Source organism: Crocodylus siamensis, chromosome 5, assembly GCF_052110815.1.
Source record: "Crocodylus siamensis isolate JL-2025a chromosome 5, ASM5211081v1, whole genome shotgun sequence".
Lineage (NCBI taxonomy): Eukaryota > Metazoa > Chordata > Crocodylia > Crocodylidae > Crocodylus > Crocodylus siamensis.
Window position 1 is genome coordinate 189,062,370 of NC_143399.1, and position 19,327 is coordinate 189,081,696.

Sequence of the window (19,327 nt, forward strand, 5' to 3'; positions counted from 1 at the left end):
TTTGATAATCTGGGGGCCATTAGCAATCTTATTCCCAGAGGCAGTAATGAAACCCCTTTCTTTCCACAATAGTCCGTGCGCATGGACTGTAGAAAAAGCAGAGCGAGAGTCAGTGTATATATTAACTCGCTGGTCTGTCCCCAGCTGTAATGCTCGGGTGAGCGCAGTGAGTTCTGCGGCCTGTGCCGACCATGAGCTCGGCAATGACTCCCTCCATACTACCTTATCCAAGGTTACCACTGCACATCCTGTTCGTCTTTTTCCATCGATGACAGAGCTGGAGCCGTCCACAAAGTATTCAACATCTGGGTCTTCAATTGGGTCCTCAGCAAGATCAGGTCGCACCTGCGTGGTCTGATTCAGGACCTCAAGGCAGTCATGCGTCGGTTGCCCTGGCTCTGGCAGCAAGGTTGCAGGGTTTAAGGCTGTAGTATGTTTGAAAGTAAGTCCTGGATTAGAGAGCAAAAATATCTCATACCGTGATTGTCTGGAGGGGTTAAGAAATTTCCCTCCCTCAGTCCCTAGGATCTGGGGAACTCCATGAGGAGTGAGTATTTCCATATCCGCACCCATGACTATCTTCTGGGCTTCTTCAACAACCACTGCTGTGGCTGCCACAGCCCGAAGACAGGCTGGCCACCCGAGTGCAACTGGATCTAGAACCTTTGAATAATATCCCACGGGTCTCCAGGTCGGGCCCGATGGCTGTGTCAGCACCCCTGATGCAACCCCTCGATTCTCATGAACATACAGTCGATATGGCTTTTTACTGTTTGGGATGGCTAAGGCTGGGGGCTGGGTTAATGCTGCCTTCAGCAGATCAAAAGCATGCTGCATTTCTTTATTCCATTTCCATTTAGTGAGACTCTCCTTAGTCAGGGATTCATACAGTGGTCTAGCCTTCCCACCGTAATCTGGTATCCATAGTCGACAGAACCGTTAGCCCTAGGAATGCTCGCATCTCCTTGGGTGACTTAGGTGGGGTTAGACCTTGAATCGCCTGTATGCGATCTGCACTCAGGGCTCTGACTCCTTTTGAGAGCTTATATCCCAAAAATGTGACTTCAGGCTGACATATTTGGGCTTTTTCTCTAGAGACTTTATATCCTTTTTTTCCCAGAGTGTTTAGGAGTGACCTGGTGGCTTCCTTGCAGAGCTGCAAGTTTGGGCTTGCAACTAGCAGGTCATCCACATACTGGAGGAGAGTCACTGTGGGGTGTGATCCCTTCCATTCCCCCAAGTCCTTCTGAAGGGCAAGTCCGAAAATATGGGGGGCTGCTATAAATCCTTGTGGAAGAACTGTCCACATGAGTTGGGCTTTATGGAAAGTATCTGGATCCTCCCATTCAAAAGCAAACAATTTTTGACTCTCTCGGTGAAGAGGAATAGAGAAGAAAGCATCTTTCAAATCTAGCACTGAAAATATTTCAGCTTCCCCCGGTACTTGTGTCAAAATCGTGTGAGGGTTCGGGACTACAGGATGGTCTGAAAGGACCTTCTTATTTACTGCCCGTAAGTCTTGGACCAGTCTGTATGAGACCCCATCTGCCTTTGGCACTCCAAGAATGGGGGTGTTATAGGGTGAAGACCCTTCCACTAGCCATCCGTACCTCTTGTATTTCTCTATTAACGGCTTGAGTCCAGCTCTGGCCGCTCGGCTGAGCGGGTACTGCTTTACCCGAACGGGCCCCTCCCCATCCTTGAGTACGATCCTTACTGGGGAGACGAACTTAGCTCGCGCAGGGGTTCCATCAGCCCATACTGAGGGGTCTACTCCAGTCATGTGATCTTCTGGACTTACTGCAGGGCGTCGGTCCTCCAGGAGAGCCATCTGATAGTTCGAGCTCTGCTTGACAGGTAGCTGGACCACCATCTGATCGTCTCTGAAAAAGATCTCAGCTTGCAATTTTGTGAGTAAGTCCCGCCCAAGGAGTGCAACCGGGCAACTTGGAGAATACACAAAGGAGTGCTCGAGCAAATGGTCTCCCACCTTGGTGAGGAGTGGTTTACAAACAGGGAGTCGAGTCTGCATTCCCTCAATCCCTTCTACAAGTACATGCTGGTCACTAGTTCCTGCACAGGGGGGTTTTTCTGGAATCATTGAAAATGTAGCCCCAGTATCCACCAAGGCTTCAAAGTTTTTGCCACCAACCCTAATGGTTACCATGGGATCTTCTCGGGCTCCAACCCGAAGGGTAGTGGTCTTAGATCCCTGTCCCCTTCATTCTGAATCCTCACCCTTGTCTTCTGCCCGCATGAGGTGACCTCTCGGTTCCCCCTCTCTCTTCTCCTTCAACTTCGGGCATTCCCTCTTCCAGTGTCCTTTCTCCTTGCAATAAGCACAAACATCTGCTCCCACTCTTTCTCCCTTCCTCTTCTGTATCCCAGCCTTTCCAGGGTTCCCTCCAGTTATAGCAGCTGCTAGTGCTGCCATCTGTCGCTGAGCCTTTTTATCCTCCTTGCGCTCCTGCACTTGCTCACGATTCCCATACACCTTATATGCAATTTCCACCAGCTCTGAAATCGGTTTCACAGCACCTCCCTCAGTTTTCTGTAACTTCTTACGGATATCAGCAGCAGATTGACCAATAAACATAAGATTTACCATGCGCTGGTTATCTGGGGCTTCTGGATCCAGATCCGAAAACCTGCGAAATGCCTCATACAGCCTCCCAAGGAAAGCTGAGGGATCCTCCTCTCTTCCCTGTCTCACCTCATACAATTTAGACAGATTGGTAATCCGAGGCACTGCCTTTCCCATTGCTTCCACTATAATTCCCAGATACCGTGCACTCAGCTCTCTGCCCTCTGCAGTATGATTGTCCCATCTCGGCTCTTCTACAGGGCAGGTATCACGCAGAGTACGACCAGCAGCACCCTCTGACTCAACTCTGGCTGCCGCAATACGCTCTGCTGTACCTAACACTAATCTCCTCTCCTCCGGGGTTAGGAGGGTCTGGAGCATCATCTGGACATCAGCCCAAGTGGGTCGATGAGTCTGCCCAATAGATCGAAACAAATCCCTCATCTTTTCAGGGTCTTCACGAAAAGAGGGGCTCTGATTTTTCCAGTTAAATAAATCTGAAGTGCTAAATGGGGTGTAGACAAAAGTTGCAGTGCCTCCTTCTCCAATAACCTCTCGCATCGGACAGTTCAACACCGGCTGTGACTCTACAGGCTTGCGCAAATAATAACCCTTATTTCCTGATTCAGATGAGGCACTTGGCTGAGGCTCACGCTCTAACTCATTAGGTATGCCTTGGTACGTCGGTGGTGGTCTCTCTAAGGGAGGGGGCGGTGGTGCAGAAGGACTGGATGCCGAGGAGGCGTCTGACTCATCTTCGCTACCCGACAGGGCAACCGGAGCACGGGTCCGGTACTTAGCCAATTCAGAATCCCCCCCCTCATTAGACTCAGGAAGTACAGGCGGCCCCCCCCGAGCCTTCTTCTTAACAAGCATCACATGAGACTTTGCTAAGTAATTCTTAATCCAAGGTGGCTGATTTTGAACCACCCACAACCAACAATCAATATAAGGAAACTGATTCCAATACCCATTTTGCATAACAATTTCATGGATAGCTATCACTTCTTTTAGCACAAAGGATCCTTTCGGGGTCCAGTGGACCCCAAATGTTGGCCACTCGAGTTGACAAAACTTAGTTAAATCACCTTTTTTCATTTTTATTCCATAATCGGCCGGCCTTGCAAATTTATTAAAATGACGTAATAAGACTTTTAGAGGGGTATCAATATTGTTTTCTACACGAGAGCTATTCGTACCCATTTGCCCACAAAAATGCGCTCAAGGCACACCAAATACCCAAAAGATCTCAACAACAGATGATTTACAATGAGAGCTAAGCCTAGAATTTCTCAGCAAACTTACACATCCTTTGTTTTAGATCCGTACACCAGATTGGGCAAAGGGAATTCGTATACTCACTCAGATACCCCAGAGATCTCGATCCAAATTCCAAAGTGTGTCTGCCTCTCCAGAAACTCAGAATTTACATAGGATACTTCCTTTAACTTCCCGGATATTTGGACTTAAACCTCAAATACCAGGGTGAGTCCAAAGTCGGCTCGTTGTGCACAAATCCCTGGTACCGGAGGTGCTCCGTCACTGAATTCCGGGGTAGTCCTCGAGAAGCCCCACGTTGGGCGCCAATTGTTGAATTAAAATCGTGGTTCGTTTCTCGGGAGGTGGAAAAAAACTTTCAGCTACAGACACACTTTATTAGCAACACAAAAGGTATATATTTGCAAATAGGGTCAGAGAGAGAGACAAAAGATCAATCACTCTGCCCCCGGGCACAATCATTAGCAGGCTTTTATCCCCTCTCTCCTGACCACGTGTGCAGAAGGAGGAATTTTTACAACTCATTTCCGGTTCATACAAACATATATGTAAACATGTCGCTTCATACGTCCCATGTGCATTATAATTAACTACTTAAGTATGCGGGGCGGGTAGGCTTAATATGCATTAGGTTATCACGCGTGCGTAGATGGGACCCAAGGTTACTCAAGGTTCAACCTGAAGGCAAAAATGGCATTTGCTCTTATCTTAGCCTAGGAATGTAAGGGTCATGAAAGAAAGTGTGATTTAGTGTAACAAAGAGATAGTAAATTTGCAGGACAGAGAGGGAGTGATACCTTAGTACAAAGGGCCTTTGGTGGTTTTTCCCTTCAATTTCCAACCCCCCCCTTCCCTCTCCCATTAAGGAGACAAGGAGGGGTAGCAGCTGTGTTTTTTTTTTCTAAATCTGCTATTGATAATGCATTTTTAATAATATTTCTAACAGTATTTTTACAGACCTGGTGCCCGGCTGGCCTGGTGCCATGCCGGGGTTGACATGGTGCTGCAGGATCCACTTGGCTACAACCGGTTGACCTGATGCTGGAGAAGCGGGGGACCAGGCCAGGGTTGACCTGGGGCCTGCCCAGCCTGCCGGTGCCATGCCTGGGTTGCCATGGTGCTGCAGGACTTGCCTGGGCAGAACCAGGTTGGCACCGCCAGGAAAAGCAGCATGCAGCTGAAGGCGGCTTCCCACGTGCTGCTGCGGACGGGAGGAGGCCGGCCAGGTCTGCACCGCCCAGCAGAAGTGGCGGTGGAGCATGTGCCGCTCGGGACTGACCGCTGCAGGCTCGTCCCATGCCGAGCGGCACACGGCTCCGCCACCGCTTCTGCTGGCCGGTGCAGACCTGGCCGGCCTCCTCCCGTCCGCAGCAGCACGTGGGAAGCGGCCCCCTCGGGGCCTCGCGCGTGCGGGCGGCCGGGCCCAGAGGGCCGCTACGTAGCGCCCGGGCAGACTGGCTGGGGGAGCAGGCGTTGCCTTGCTGCGGGGCAGGGCAGGGCAGTGGGGCTGACTTAAAGCGGGCAGGTGAGGAGGCAGGCACAGGCCGGCAGTGCCAGCAACCTCTGCTTGGCCTCCCACGCGGGGCTGCTCCGGCAGCACAGGGCACGGGCACGGGCTCACGTCGGGGCGGGGAGGTGGGGACAGGAGCACGGGTGCTCCCGGATGTGCATCCGCCCCACCAGCAACCGGTTTGTCCCGGGCCCACGAGCAGAGCCGCTCCTCCACCACTCGGCGGCAAAGCTCTCCCGTGAGGGCTCCGTCCTGCACCTGCCCCGAGCCCGGCACTGGCTGCGGCCACCGGCTCCTCAGGCCGGACAGGCAGGCAGGGCCGCTCAGCAGCTGGAGCCAGCGCTGCCCCTGGCCGGGGAGGGGTCTGGCCCCGCACGGGACCGGCCCGGCTGCGCCGCGCTGACGCGGTGCGTGTGGGAACCTTGTCCCTTCCCCAGCCATTAGGAAGCTGCTGAGGGACTGGGGAAGGGACAAGGGGTGGGAACGAAAGTAAGCCGCCTTCACTTTCATTTCCCGTTGCAGCACCGCGGGCCGCAGAAAATGCCTCGGGCTGTAAGTTGGACAAGCCCGTGTGTGCGCGCACGCCCATTATTAATGAGACTGTGCTACATCCTGCTGCTATTGAACCGGCCATGAATTGATGTGGAATTAATTATGAATTAATTATGAGGCACTACTAGGTTTGTAGATTAGCAAAGGGTGAACTCCAATAATGAATGCTGCCCACTTAAAAAAACAAAACAAAACATCCCCTTGAAAGGAAGTATAAATCTACAGGTTTCATTAGTGCTCACTACAGAAAAAGCATGGAAGAGGCTGATATTACTGTTTGCGGGGGGGGGGGGGGGATGGATTATGTATAACCCAAAGCAAAGTGCCTCTGCTGTCAGAAAGCACACCTAGATGGGGCTGTGGTGGCACAAGGGTCTCACAGTCCTTGTGCTTACAGATAAATAGTAGGACAAAGCTAGGACACCTAGGTGATTTACTCCAACCAATGAATTTTTTTATTGCGGGGGGGTGGGATTTAAACTCTTATATGTCTCTTGATTTCTGTTAGCATTCTTGATTTACATTAGGGTATTCCTAATAAAGCAGCTGGGGGGTAGTTATCTAAACTATTGCATGTCTTATCTAAAAATGTTATACTGTTGCAATCAGTACTTTGCATATGCAGAACTCTGATTCAGTTGTGTATTTGCATTTAAACAATTTGATAAGTTCTGGAAGTTGGTTCAATTGCTATTAACGCTCTCACAGCTTGAAGCTGTTTCTGCAGTTAAAAGCATTTTGTTAGAAAAATCCAGTGAAGAGTTGATTCCTGAAATCTAAGAGGTTTGTCAGGAAAAGGTAGAAACTTTCTTTGAATACTCTTTGTAATCATAGGTTGTATACAATTTTAACATTGTTCAAAATATCCAGTGAATTTCAAGGAGTGGGTGGAATATTTTGTAAACGTATAATAACCAGGTTCAAAGCAATACTGGAGGGGGAAAATCATTCTAAAATGCAGATGTTTTTCAGTATGCGTTTTTACACAGAAAAGATGTATTTCTACCCTAATGGACAATAAATTGCATCTACAAACTATTGTTTGGGGCAGAGATTTAAAAAGATGATATGATAATTTAAGGGTAAACAAAAGCAGGACAGAAAATGGCTAGCAATATAGTCTTCTCTCTGCTAAAGCCAGCTTGCTTGTCACAATTCATAGGTGAAAAATGAGTGAAGAAAAAACAAGTCTCAACAAAGAAAACAGACTGGACTGATGTTGGGTGGATTTCACAAGTAATACAAAAAGCCCTGGATATACATTATGCTCTAGGACGTCCCTGAATGATCTGCAATGAAGCGTATTTTCATGAAGAAGCAAACTGTCTCATACTCAAAATAAATTTGAAAGTTGGACTAAAGCAGTCCCAAGAGAGGCCAACCAATCTCAGCCCGCTCTTACTACCAATCCCTTGGATGAACTTGCCTCATGATAGCGAAATGACGAAATGTTCAATAACTGTGTGTGAAGATTTAAGTGAAAGCTAGTAAAGGATCTAGGAGTCTAAAAGTTAGGTTCTGCAACACTTAAGTTTACATATCTGGGCCTTGAAATGGAGTCCAGAACCATGTGGTAGGCATCTGGGATCTATGTGCAGTGCACTGGGGACAGTTAAGTACATCTGAGTAAGATCCAAAACAGCCAGTTCCACTGACATGCATCCATATAAAGCAGGCCAACAGGAAAGGCTGGGGCTCCGGGGGGTGGGGTGTCTGAAATCCCATCTCTTATGGTTCTTACAAACTTTACCCAGAGGGTCTGGAAGTCTCATCGATCTCGCTGAAATCCCAAGTCCTGAACCTTTCCTGATGGTATCTCCCCCCTTCCTCTCCAAGGCCTGAACAGTGCTCACTTGTTTCTTTAAAGACATTTTTGGAGGATGTGGTGCTGTATCCCTCCTTTTACAAAACAGGCCAGTGGTTTTCACACTAGAGTGCTACTTGTGAAATTTGGGTTAGGGTGGAGTAGAACATGGGTTTACAACCTTTTTAAACAAGCGTACCCCTTCTGTTTCAAAGTTTCAGCTCATGTACCCCTTTATATTTTTTCTCGTTTTTAATATTACCAATTATGTGACATAAGGCAGGCAACACTAATTAACATTAAGTACATTAAATATATTTATATCATAGTTATGCCACAACAGCTTGGGCTGGTAAGTCTGTTGTGGGGGAAGGGACAAAGGGGGAGGGAAGGGGTGTTGTGGCCCCTGCAGTGAGGGAGAGAGTGGGCTGGATGGGGGCTCGGGCAGAAGCAGGAGAAAGGGAGGGACAGGTACTGTATTACTAGGGCAAAGCACAGGACTGAGCCATCAGTGGCTTGTCCAGGGGCCATGTGGGGGGGGAAGTTCCTCCTGCTACCTGCATCCCAACAGGGCATGGGGGACATGTGCCCCTAGATCTGCATGCAAGGTGAGGGTGGGCTGCTGCTGGGGGCTGGGGCGGTGCCGGACTCTTCCTGGCAGGGGGGCTGGCCCAGGCTGCACTCTGGGTGGGTGGTGGTGGTACTGCAAGGGAGGCAACAGGGAGAGGCTGCAGCCACCCCGAAATTTCATAGTTTCATCGTTTCTAGGGTCAGAAGGGACCTGAGTAGATCATCTAGTCCGACCCCCTGCCATGGCAGGAAAGAGTACTGGAGTGAAACAACCCCAGCAAGGTGTACATCTAGCCTCCTTTTAAAGACCCCCAGGGTAGGAGCCAGCACCTCTTGAAAGTTTGTTCCAGACCCTAGACGCCCTGACCGTGAAGTAGCGCCTCCTGATATCTAGCCTAAATCTACCCTCTGCCAGCTTGTGACCGTTATTCCTGGTCACTCCTGGCAGTGCTCGGGGAAACAGGGACTACCCCAACGCCTGCTGGTCCCCTCTGACTAGTTTGTAACAGGCCACTAGATCCCAACTCAGCCTTCTCTTGTGGAGGCTGAACAGGTTCAGGTCCTGTAGCCTCTCCTTGTAAGGCCTGCCATGCTGCCCCGATCATGCGAGTGGCCCTCCTCTGGATCCTCTCCATGTTGTCCACATCCCTCCTGAAGTGCAGCACCCAGAACTGGACGCAGTACTCCAACTGTGGCCTGATAGAGGGGGAGTATCACCTCCTTGGACCTGCTTGAGATGCATCTGTGGATGCATGACAAGGTACGGTTGGCCTTCCTGACTGCATCCCCACACTGCTAGCCCATGTTCATCTTGGCATCAATGAACTCCAACTAGCTTCAGGCATCAAGGACAACAAAAAGTCCTTTTTCAGATTAGTGGGGAGCCAGAGGAAAAGCAAGGGCAATGTTGGACCCCTGCTAAACCAGATGGGGCAACTGACAACTGACGCCCAGGAAAAAGCCAACCTATTAAATAGGTACTTTGCGTCAGTCTTTCATCAGTCACACGGGATGCCCATGCCTGCTATGGGACAGGGAAATCTGGGTGAGGGGAATCCCCTACCCTCCATAAATGCTGACCTTGTGAAGGAACACCTTGAGAAGCTGGATACCTTCAAGTCAGCTGGCCCTGACAACCTCCACCCCAGGATACTCAAGGAGCTGGCGAGCGTCATAGCCCAGCCCCTGGCACGGATCTTTGAAAACTCCTGGCGCTCTGGTGTAGTGCCCAAAGACTGGAAGAAGGCCAATGTGGTGCCGATCTTCAAGAAAGGGAGGAGAGTGGATCCGGCTAACTACAGGCCCATTAGCCTGACTTCTATCCTGGGGAAGATCTTAGAAAAGTTTATTAAGGAGGCCATCCTTGAGGGACTGGCCCAGGCTAACATTCTAAGGGACAGCCAGCACGGGTTTGTTGAGGGTAGCTCTTGTTTGACCAATCTCATTTCCTTCTATGACCAGGTGACCTATCACCTGGACAAGGGAGAAGAGATTGATGTCATATATCTTGACTTCAAAAAAGTTTTTGATCTGGTATCCCATGATCACCTCTTGGCCAAACTGGCCGGTTGTGGCCTTGGCTCCACCACTATCCGCTGGCTGGGAAATTGGCTCTGTGGTCGGACCCAGACTGTTGTGATTGATGGCAGTCACTCATCATGGTGCCCTGTAACCAGTGGGGTCCCTCAAGGCTCTGTCCTGGGACCCATACTGTTCAACATCTTCATTAACGATGTGGACATCGGAGTCAGGAGTGGACTGGCCAAGTTCGCCGATGACACCAAACTTTGGGGCAAAGCATCCACGCCAGAAGATAGGCGGGTGATCCAGGCTGACCTCGACAAGCTCAGCAAATGGGCAGACGAGAACCTCATGGTGTTTAACACCGATAAATGCAAGGTTCTCCACCTTGGGAGGAAAAACCTGCAGCATCCTTATAGGCTCGGCAGTGCTACGTTGGATAGCACTACAGAAGAAAGAGACTTGGGGGTCATCACTGACCACAAGATGAACATGAGCCTCCAATGCGATGCTGCGGCTAGTAAAGCGACCAAAACGCTGGCGTGCATCCATAGATGCTTCTCGAGCAAATCCCGGGACGTCATTCTCCCCTTGTACTCGGCCTTGGTGAGGCCGCAGCTGGAGTACTGCGTCCAGTTTTGGGCTCCACAATTCAAAAGGGATGTGGAGAAGCTTGAGAGAGTCCAGAGGAGAGCCACGCGCATGATCAGAGGTCAGGAAAACAGATCTTACAATGACAGGCTGAGAGCCATGGGACTCTTTAGCCTGGAAAAGCGCAGGCTCAGGGGTGATCTGATGGCCACCTATAAGTTTATCAGGGGTGACCACCAGGATCTGGGGGAACGTTTGTTCACCAGAGCACCCGGAGGGATGACGAGGTCGAACGGTCACAAACTCCTGCAAGACCGTTTCAGGCTGGACATAAGGAAGAATTTCTTTACTGTCCGAGCCCCCAAGGTCTGGAACAGTCTGCCAGCAGAGGTGGTTCAAGCACCTACATTGAACAGCTTCAAGAGTAAATTGGATGCTTATCTTGCTGGGATCCTATGACCCCAGCTGACTTCCTGCCCTTTGGGCAGGGGGCTGGACTCGATGATCTCCCAAGGTCCCTTCCAGCCCTAATGTCTATGAAATCTATGAAATGTCTCCAAGATCCTTTTCCGCCTCTGTACTGACAAGAAGGGAGTTCCCCAACCTGTAGGTATGGTGCCGGTTGTTCCTTCCCAGGTGCATCACTTTTCACTTGTCGGTGTTGAATCCCATCCTATTCTCATCTGCCCACCCTTGTAACCTGTCTAGGTCTGATTGCAGCCTATTCCTCTCTTACAGCGTGCCCACATCCCCCCACATCTTAGTGTCATCAGCAAATTTGAACAGGGTGCTTTTTACCCCCTCATCCAAGTCACTGATGAAGATGTTGAACAGTGCAGGCCTGAAGACCGAGCCCTGTGGAACCCCACTGCCCACATCCCTCCAGGCCGAAAATGACCCATCCACTACTACCCTCTGGGTGCGGCCCTCCAGCCAGTTGGCGACCCATTTGACTGTGTGGGTGTCAACACCACAGCCCCCCAGTTTCTTAATGAGAACGGGGTGAGAGACAGTGTCGAAAGGCCTTCTGGACTTTCAGAAGGCCTATGTCCACTGCTACCCCTGCATCTAAGGATTTGGTGATCTGGTCATAGAAGGCCACCAGGGTGGTCTGACAGGACCTGCCACTAATGAACCCATGTTGGTTGCCCCTAAGCATAATCTCCCCTGCTGGCCCCTCGTGGATATGCGCCAGAATAATTCTCTCGAAAAGCTTGCCCAGGATCAAGGTAAGACTAATTGGCCTATAGTTTCCCAGGTCCTCCTTCCTCCCTTTTTGAAGATGGGAACCACATTGGCCCTCTTCCAGTCCTCTGGCTGTAGCCCCTTCTTTCCCGCCTCTCCTAGCACCAGCACTGACCTCCCTGAGCACAGCCTGGTCCAGCCCCCTCCCACTGGGAAGACCCTGGCACTGTCCCCAGCTCCAGCCCACAGCAGCAGCCCACCCTTGCCTTGCATGTAGATCCAGGGGCCCATGCCCCCCATGCCCTCCCAGGGTGCACGTAGCAGCAGGTGCTGCCCCCTCCCTCCGCCCCCCAGACAAACCACAGCTCCATCCTGTGCCCTGCCTCCTGCACTGCCCTGGCTACACAGCGCCTGCCCCTGCCCCACTCCCTCCCTGACTGCTGGGGCCTTGATCTGTCCCACCTCCCATGCCCCTTCCCTCACAAGAGACTTACCAGCCAGACCTAGCTGCTCTCCATGCTTCTGGGCTGTGCTTCTGGCCACCTGCATGCTGTGTTGTGGGTAAGCACATGCACAGGGCATTTGTCAGCCACATTATCGGCCACATCAGCCAAAAAAGGCTGATTGCCAATACTGTCGCTTTTCCTTATATTGGTGATGATCCGATATGGTACTGATGTATGGGTGCACCTCTAGTAATTTTTTCTCATTTGTTCTGTGTAGCCTCTATAGCCTTTTTAAGTACCCCTAGGGGTACACATACCCCTGGCTGACAACCGCTACAGTAAAACGCTTTTGTTCACCTGTAACATGGATTCTGTTGCGTCAAGTGACTACAGAACATTTAGGAATTCTCGTAACAATTTTAAGCCTGCTGTCTCTGCACTCAGTGTTGCACCCATTATTACTTCTACGGTTATTTCTGCCAACCAGTTTTGTCTTCTTCCTTACAAGAATGCATTTTTATTTATATAAGAAAACAAAAATAGATTGCTCATTCCCTATCCCTTCCTTTATAAGCACACAGACGCACATCAACCCAGTCTTGATATCTCAGGATATATTCATGGGAACCCATTGTCAGAATGTAGGCTGTGCATCACTGGGAGAATAGGAATGGCCTGTGAGCTCAAGGAAACAGTTTGACAAGTGATTTTGCATGGCTTAACATAAGAAGTGCACTTAACTGGCTCAGATCATAGACCCATCTTGTCCAGCATCTTGTGTCACACAGTGGCAGAGAGTGGATGGTGAAAGAGAGAGTGAACTGGGTATGACCGTGGCAGGGCACCAAGGTGCCTGCTACTTGGAGAGCCGGAACAATCACCCAGGTGCAGGTTGCCAGGGCAACCAAAGGGCGCTAAGGACCCACACCTGCCTGGTCAGCTGACTGGAAGGGGCAGGGCCTGGTTCCTATATAACTCCTCAGCTGAGGCCAGCCAGGAAGTTCCCTGCTGGCAGCCAAAGGAGCAGGAGCTCTGCTAGACTATAGGCAAGGCTAGACTATGGCCTGCAATTGGGGAACACTAGAGCAATCCTGGTAAGGCAGGAAGAATGTGGTTATGGCCAGGTAGCTGGAGCTTATGTTATAGCCTAGTGTTTCATTTGTTGTTGAAACTGGAGGCTTGGGTGAGGCTATTAGGGGTTGGAGAAGGTCTCATACAGGACCCATGGCCACATGGAGATCCCAGTCCCTGAGAGTGGGGCAATGAGAGAGGCCCCAGAGAGTGAGGGAGTAAGACCAAAAAATGTCTGGTACATCTGTGAGGCTTGGAGCATGATAAAGGGGTGGTTAGAGCCATGCATAGCCCATAAGGCTAGGGTGTACAGAAGCACCCTTTTAAGAAGCAGGGCCCTTGTACAGGAGGAAAACCATGTCCAGGTAGACGAAGAGGCAGCCTCCCTATAACATCAAAGATGTGGTGGGCGAGAATAGAGGGTGCTTTAGAGATGAACTGGGCACAGTGGGGAGGCGCTAGGGTAAAGCATGGTGACCCTAGGATTCCCCTCCTGTTACAGTGACTAGTAACTAAGAGGTTTTTTTCTCCCTACTGTTCCTCTCTCATTTGCAGCCTCCACTTCTAAGGTCTAGGAAGTTCTGATTCGGAGGCTATAGCCTTAACTCCTCAGTAGCTACTGACTTCCCTTTTTGAATCTGGCTAAACTGTCAGTTTTCACAGCATCTCTTGGCAAAAGTTCTGTTCTCGAGTTATCCACTGGGTGCTTCTACATGTGCAAATGTTCTGGGATGGGCTCACTCTAGAGTAACTTACTGTAGAATAAACCCACCCCAGGCAGGCATCTATACATGTGGGAAAGCAGGAGCAGATTTGCTATTCATAGCAGCAGTCTGCTTTTGGCCCTACCAGCTCTGCACTCTTTCTCTACAGCAGCCAAGATGCTATCCCAGGAGCTGGAAGGGAGCACAGGGCCATGAGATGCATGTCTTCTGACAGGAACTGGGAGATTTTTTTTCCTTGTTCCCAAGAGCTGCCTGCTGCTGAAGTGGATTCTACCACCAGAGCCCAGTGGGACAATGCCCCGCTGCCCTGAAACTGGGTGCTCCCAGCCCCCACTCCGTGATTGTAATAGCAGAACAGGGGCTGAGAGATTCTTCTCTCCCAGCCCTGGCTCTGTGATTGGGGAGTGGGGGGCTTGGAGAGTCATATAAGAATCTCCTAGCCTTCACTCCCAGCCCCCATTCCCGATCTCAGAGTAGGGGCTGAGAACACCCTGCTGCCCGGACAAGGGGACATTGTCCCTGCCTGGGCTCCTGTGGTGGAGTCCACCCCAGCAGTTGGCAGGTCCTGGGGGCAGGGAGCAATCTTCTGCCCCTTGATGTCTGTCTGACTGGGAGCACATTTGCTCCCAGTCCATCATCTACACATGCCATACTGTGCAGTAATTACTCCCAAGTAAATTTACAGGTAGCAAGTTTACTGACAATTGGAGCAAATTGCTGTGCAATAAACATCTGCATGTGTAGATGGTGATACTTATTGTGCAGTAATTGGCTCTAAATCTCAAGTAAAACATATTATATAGATGCATCCACTGTGAAAAAGAACTCCCTTTTGTTATTTTTAAACTTGCAGTCTACTAGCTGCATTCTGTTACCCCTAGTTCCTGTATTGTGAGAGTAAATAATAAGTCCCTATTTACTTTCTTCTTGCCATTTAGTATTGTGTTAAACCCTTATCATGTCCTCCCTCAAGCATCTCCTTTTTAAACTAAATAGGTCTGGCCTCTTTATTCTCTCTTCATATGGAAGCTCCCCTGCCCCACTAATCATCCTTTTTGCCCTTCTCTGCACCTTCTCTAGTTTTTCTATATCCTTCTTGCAGTGTAGGAACCAGAACACCACCTCTCTGGGCACCCTATACCAAGCTCTGGCCACCCTTACAGTGAAGTAGTTCTTCCTAATATCTAACCTAAACCTATCCTCCCTCAGCTTGTGGCCATTGTTCCTGGTGACTCCAAGGGGGGCCCTGGTAAACAAGCTTTCCCTGAATCCTTGTTGGTGGCCCCTGATAGGGTTGTAGGCAGCCACAAGATCCTCCCTCAGTCTCCTCTTGCAGAGACTGAAGAGATTCAGGTCCCTCTGCCTCTCCTCATAGGACTGGCCACAGAGGCCCTCAACCATATGAGTGGCTTCCTCTGGACCCTCTCCAGATTTCCCCATGTTCCTCTTGAAGTGTGGCACCCAGAACTGGACACAGTACTCCAGCTGTGGCCTGACCAGCGCTGCATAGAGGGGGAGCAAGACCTCTCTGGACCATAATGCTGGTTTCCTCTCCCCAGGTGCAGCACCCTGCCCTTGTCCTTGTTGAACTGCATCCTGTTCAGATCTGCCCACTTCTCCAACCTTTCCTGCCTGGATGTGGTCCCTGCCTGCTGGTGTATTCACTTTACCCTACAGCAGTGGGGCATGATTTTCCTTCAATAAACTGTTGATTCATCCCCAGTAAATCATTTATCCCTGTGCTGAACATTTCTTTCTTTCTTTTATTATTGTTTCTACCAATTTTCCAGGAACAGAAGTTAAGCTTATTGGGCTGTAGTTTGCCTCTCTCTAGGACATGGCAATATTAGAATCATATTGGCAACCCTCCAGTCCTCTGGTACCAAGGCTGTTTTTAGTGATGGGTTGCATACTACAGTTAAAAGTTCAGTAATTTCCAGTCTGAGTTCCTTCAGGAGCCTAGGGTGAATGGTTCTGGTGATTTGCTACTATTTAGTTTATTAACTTTGTCTAGGGCTTCCTCTACTAAAACCTCAGTTTTATTTATCAAGACAATCCTCACAAACAGGATTATTCTCTCTCTCTCTCTCTCTCCCTCTCCCATTAGAAAATCATTTAACATTTTTTGGTCCTTGGGTTTTGGAAGTTGGAGTCATGATTGGACCCCAGCCTCCTGGGATGGGCTCTGCAACTGTCTAGGAGGGCAGAGAAGTGTTTGTGTTTTTTCCAGCCTTGCTATGGATAGTTATGAAATTGCACTAACAAAAATGAAATGCATTTCTGTAAATCCTCCAGGCAATTATTAATCCATATGCAAAATCTAAAAAGCACTGGTAAAATCTGTACCATAAATACACTGGCCCAGTGTTCATAGCCATATGCCTCCAAACTTCAAGGCTTTGTTTTGCAAACAAACCTAGTCCTCAGTGATGATAATATAGCTGAACTATATGAAGTGGAACACTGCAACCAGTGCTGTAGCGGGGTGAGCGGAGTGAGTGCCCCAGGTGCTGAATTAAAGGGGCACCGACAGGTATTGCCCAGCTGGGGCAGGGTACAGGACAGAGCTGCAAGTGACTCATTTGGGGGGCAATAGGGACAGGAGAAGGGCAGCTCCTGCCACTGTGCACTCCTGGGCAAGCATTGGGAGTGTTTGCCCCCTGGATCTGTGTATGTGTGCAGGGTGAGGATGGGATGCCACTGCAGGCTTTGTCTCCGGTGCCAAACTTTGTTGCTACGGCACTGACTACAACTGTGGCTATGTACAGGTGTTGCATGTCTACTGGGAAAATTGCAATTCTCCTGAGTGTAACAAGCATACAAGAGGTCATTGAATTTCACCCAGGGGAAAATATTCCCCCTCTGGGAAATGGATCTTCCAAGTGTCAACCTGGAAGACCTGGCAAGAGAAACTCTCTCACAAGAATGAATGCGTGTACACTTCCCTCCCACTGTAGTCTGGTCTGGCCTGGGAAAGGAGGAGAGCAGCACCTTCTGCTCTCTGCTACTTCCCCAAAGCAGAGGCTGCTTGGTTTAAGGAATCGGCTCTTTGCTTCATGGCTCCTGAACCAGCTGGGAAGGGGATGGTGGCAGTAGCTGCTGCTCCTTGCCTCCTTCCCAAACCAGAGTCTACCAAATGAGCTGCTGGGATTGTGATGGTGGGGCTAGGCAGCAGTTTCAGGCTAGGGTGTGGGGAAACAGGGGTATACTCTCCCTGTGCCCCCAGCTTCCCATTGCCACTCGTGCTACCCAGCTGCATGGCAATGGGAAGCTGGGGGCAAAAGGAACCTCCCTACCACTCCTTTTGACCAGGGGGCTCTGGCCTGGGGAATAGGTGGGAGGGCTGTACCCTGCTGTACCAGTCTCCCATAGGACTGGAGCAGTTGCTGTTTCCCCACACCTTACCTAGACTGAGATTGCACTGGTCTGGGGAAAGCACAGAGGAGAGGGGGCAGCTGCAGGCGGCTTTTTTGCTAAACACTTCTAGTGGTGGAAACTTCTCAGAAATTTCCACCGCTAGAAACAAATGCCTCTTTAAGGCCTGAGTTGAAGTAATATATCTTGCAATTTTCTGGCAAAGAATGTTGGGCTTTTTTCTTCTAAAACTTAAAACTGACTTCACACTTGGGAAGATCAATTAAATCCCCATTCAGGCACAGACAGCTAAGAACAATTATAGTTGGAAAGGAAAACTTTTCTGAAAACTAGGAGCGTGTGAAAACTGAGATCTCTAATGTAACCTTAACTATAGAGGGGACTAATAGGCACCTGCTGTAGTAAGCTTCTAATAACATCTTGTCAGTCACACTAATGATTTGCACAGATGGTAAATAGAGCTTGATTAATGGTCAATTATGCCCCATTTTCATGATCTAGTCCATGAGAAGCTGATTCTTTATAGACTGATTTCTTCTTCTTTGAGTCCTGGTTCCTATTACACACTTACTCACTGGGCCATAGCAAGTAGGAGGGCTAACAGGCTGTTAAGAATTATATATGCTTTTAAAACTATATATCACATTATTTCAATTTCTGTATTTGTCTCTAAATTTTTTAGCAGCTGTTATCTGCAATCTTACTTTCTATTAACGAGCATATTGGGCTGTTGTGAAGTCGTCCCCACCACTTCCTAAGCAAACTGAATTCCATATTGGAATGTGAGTCTTGAATGAGTGCTGCTGTTCTAGCAGGACACACAAGGTGCAGGTAGAAGTGACAATTTCCACCCATCTAGCCCCCGAAAGCTCTCTACAGTGATGCAGCCATGCACTTGTGCTTCGTCAGAGTGCTTTAAAATTGCCTGATCCCATGAAGATGCTCCAAAATGGAGCACCCTCAGTAACTTGTCTGCATGTGCCAGGAGCAGAGCTGGACTAATACAGCTCAGCCCTGCTCCTGGAGCTGTCTTCAGAAAGAGAAGGGGGAAAGGGACCAGAGGGAGTTCCATCTGGTGTATTGTTGTTTTTAGCCAGTGCTGGAGGGTGGTCGTGGTGGATTGGAGCTCCCCCAAGGTGGGAGGGCTACAATCCACCCACCCTACCCTGTAGCACTAGCTGGGCAACCCCCAGAATAGCTCCCTCTGCTCCTTTTTCCCCCTTCCCATTTTGAAAACAGCACTGGAGTAGGAAGGGCACTGCCAGGGGAGAGCAGCTGCAGGCTTGTGGCTGCTCTAAACAGTATCTTAATCTCCCAACACCAGGGTCACACCAGCGAATGTTGTGGGGTCTGTGAAGTGCCATGAGTTACAATGGGGAGCTGCTCTTTGGTCTGTGCCTATAGGTACAAATGGAGAACTATTTTTCCGCTGCTTTCACCCACCTGAGGTAGTCTCTTGTTTAAAAAAAAAAGAGGCCCACTTTTTTTTTTCCAAGACCTTCTGTATCATGAAGTGTTGTTCATGATGAGCAAGCATGCCAAAATTATAGACTGAAGGGACTAGAGTTAGGAAAACAGAGATCAGAATGTAAATTCATGTAGGAGAGAACAGTTTAACAATTCTGTTAGTGTTTTTTAAAAAGGATTGGGTAATATTTGCATGGAAAAGAAATTTCAGACCTTAAACTGATCATCTGCAGGGGTCAAGAGGAATTCTCCCTGTGTACTATACAGGATTGCATAATTAACTGCTTATGGGTTTGGGTGTTTTGTTTTTTCTGACAGAGCTCTGAAACATCCAACCTGCTGAAAGCAGCTGAACTAAAGCCTAATCCAGTGTCTTTCAAGCTAAGGTGTGTGTATTCCTCAAACTTCTACGCCAGGTGCAGATATTACACTTTTACCAGTAAAAGTGATCAGAAACTGGTCTATACCTATAACTGAATTGAAGTTTGGTGCACAGACTGGTTTAAAAATGGCAAGGCCATCTCATGGATGGCCTTCTATTGCTCCACCACCTTTTGAGCTTCAGGTATGTGGAGTTCCACTGAGTCTCCACATCCTGCATGATTTTGTGCTGTGGGATGCTCAGCTCTGCCTGTTTCTCCCACAGCA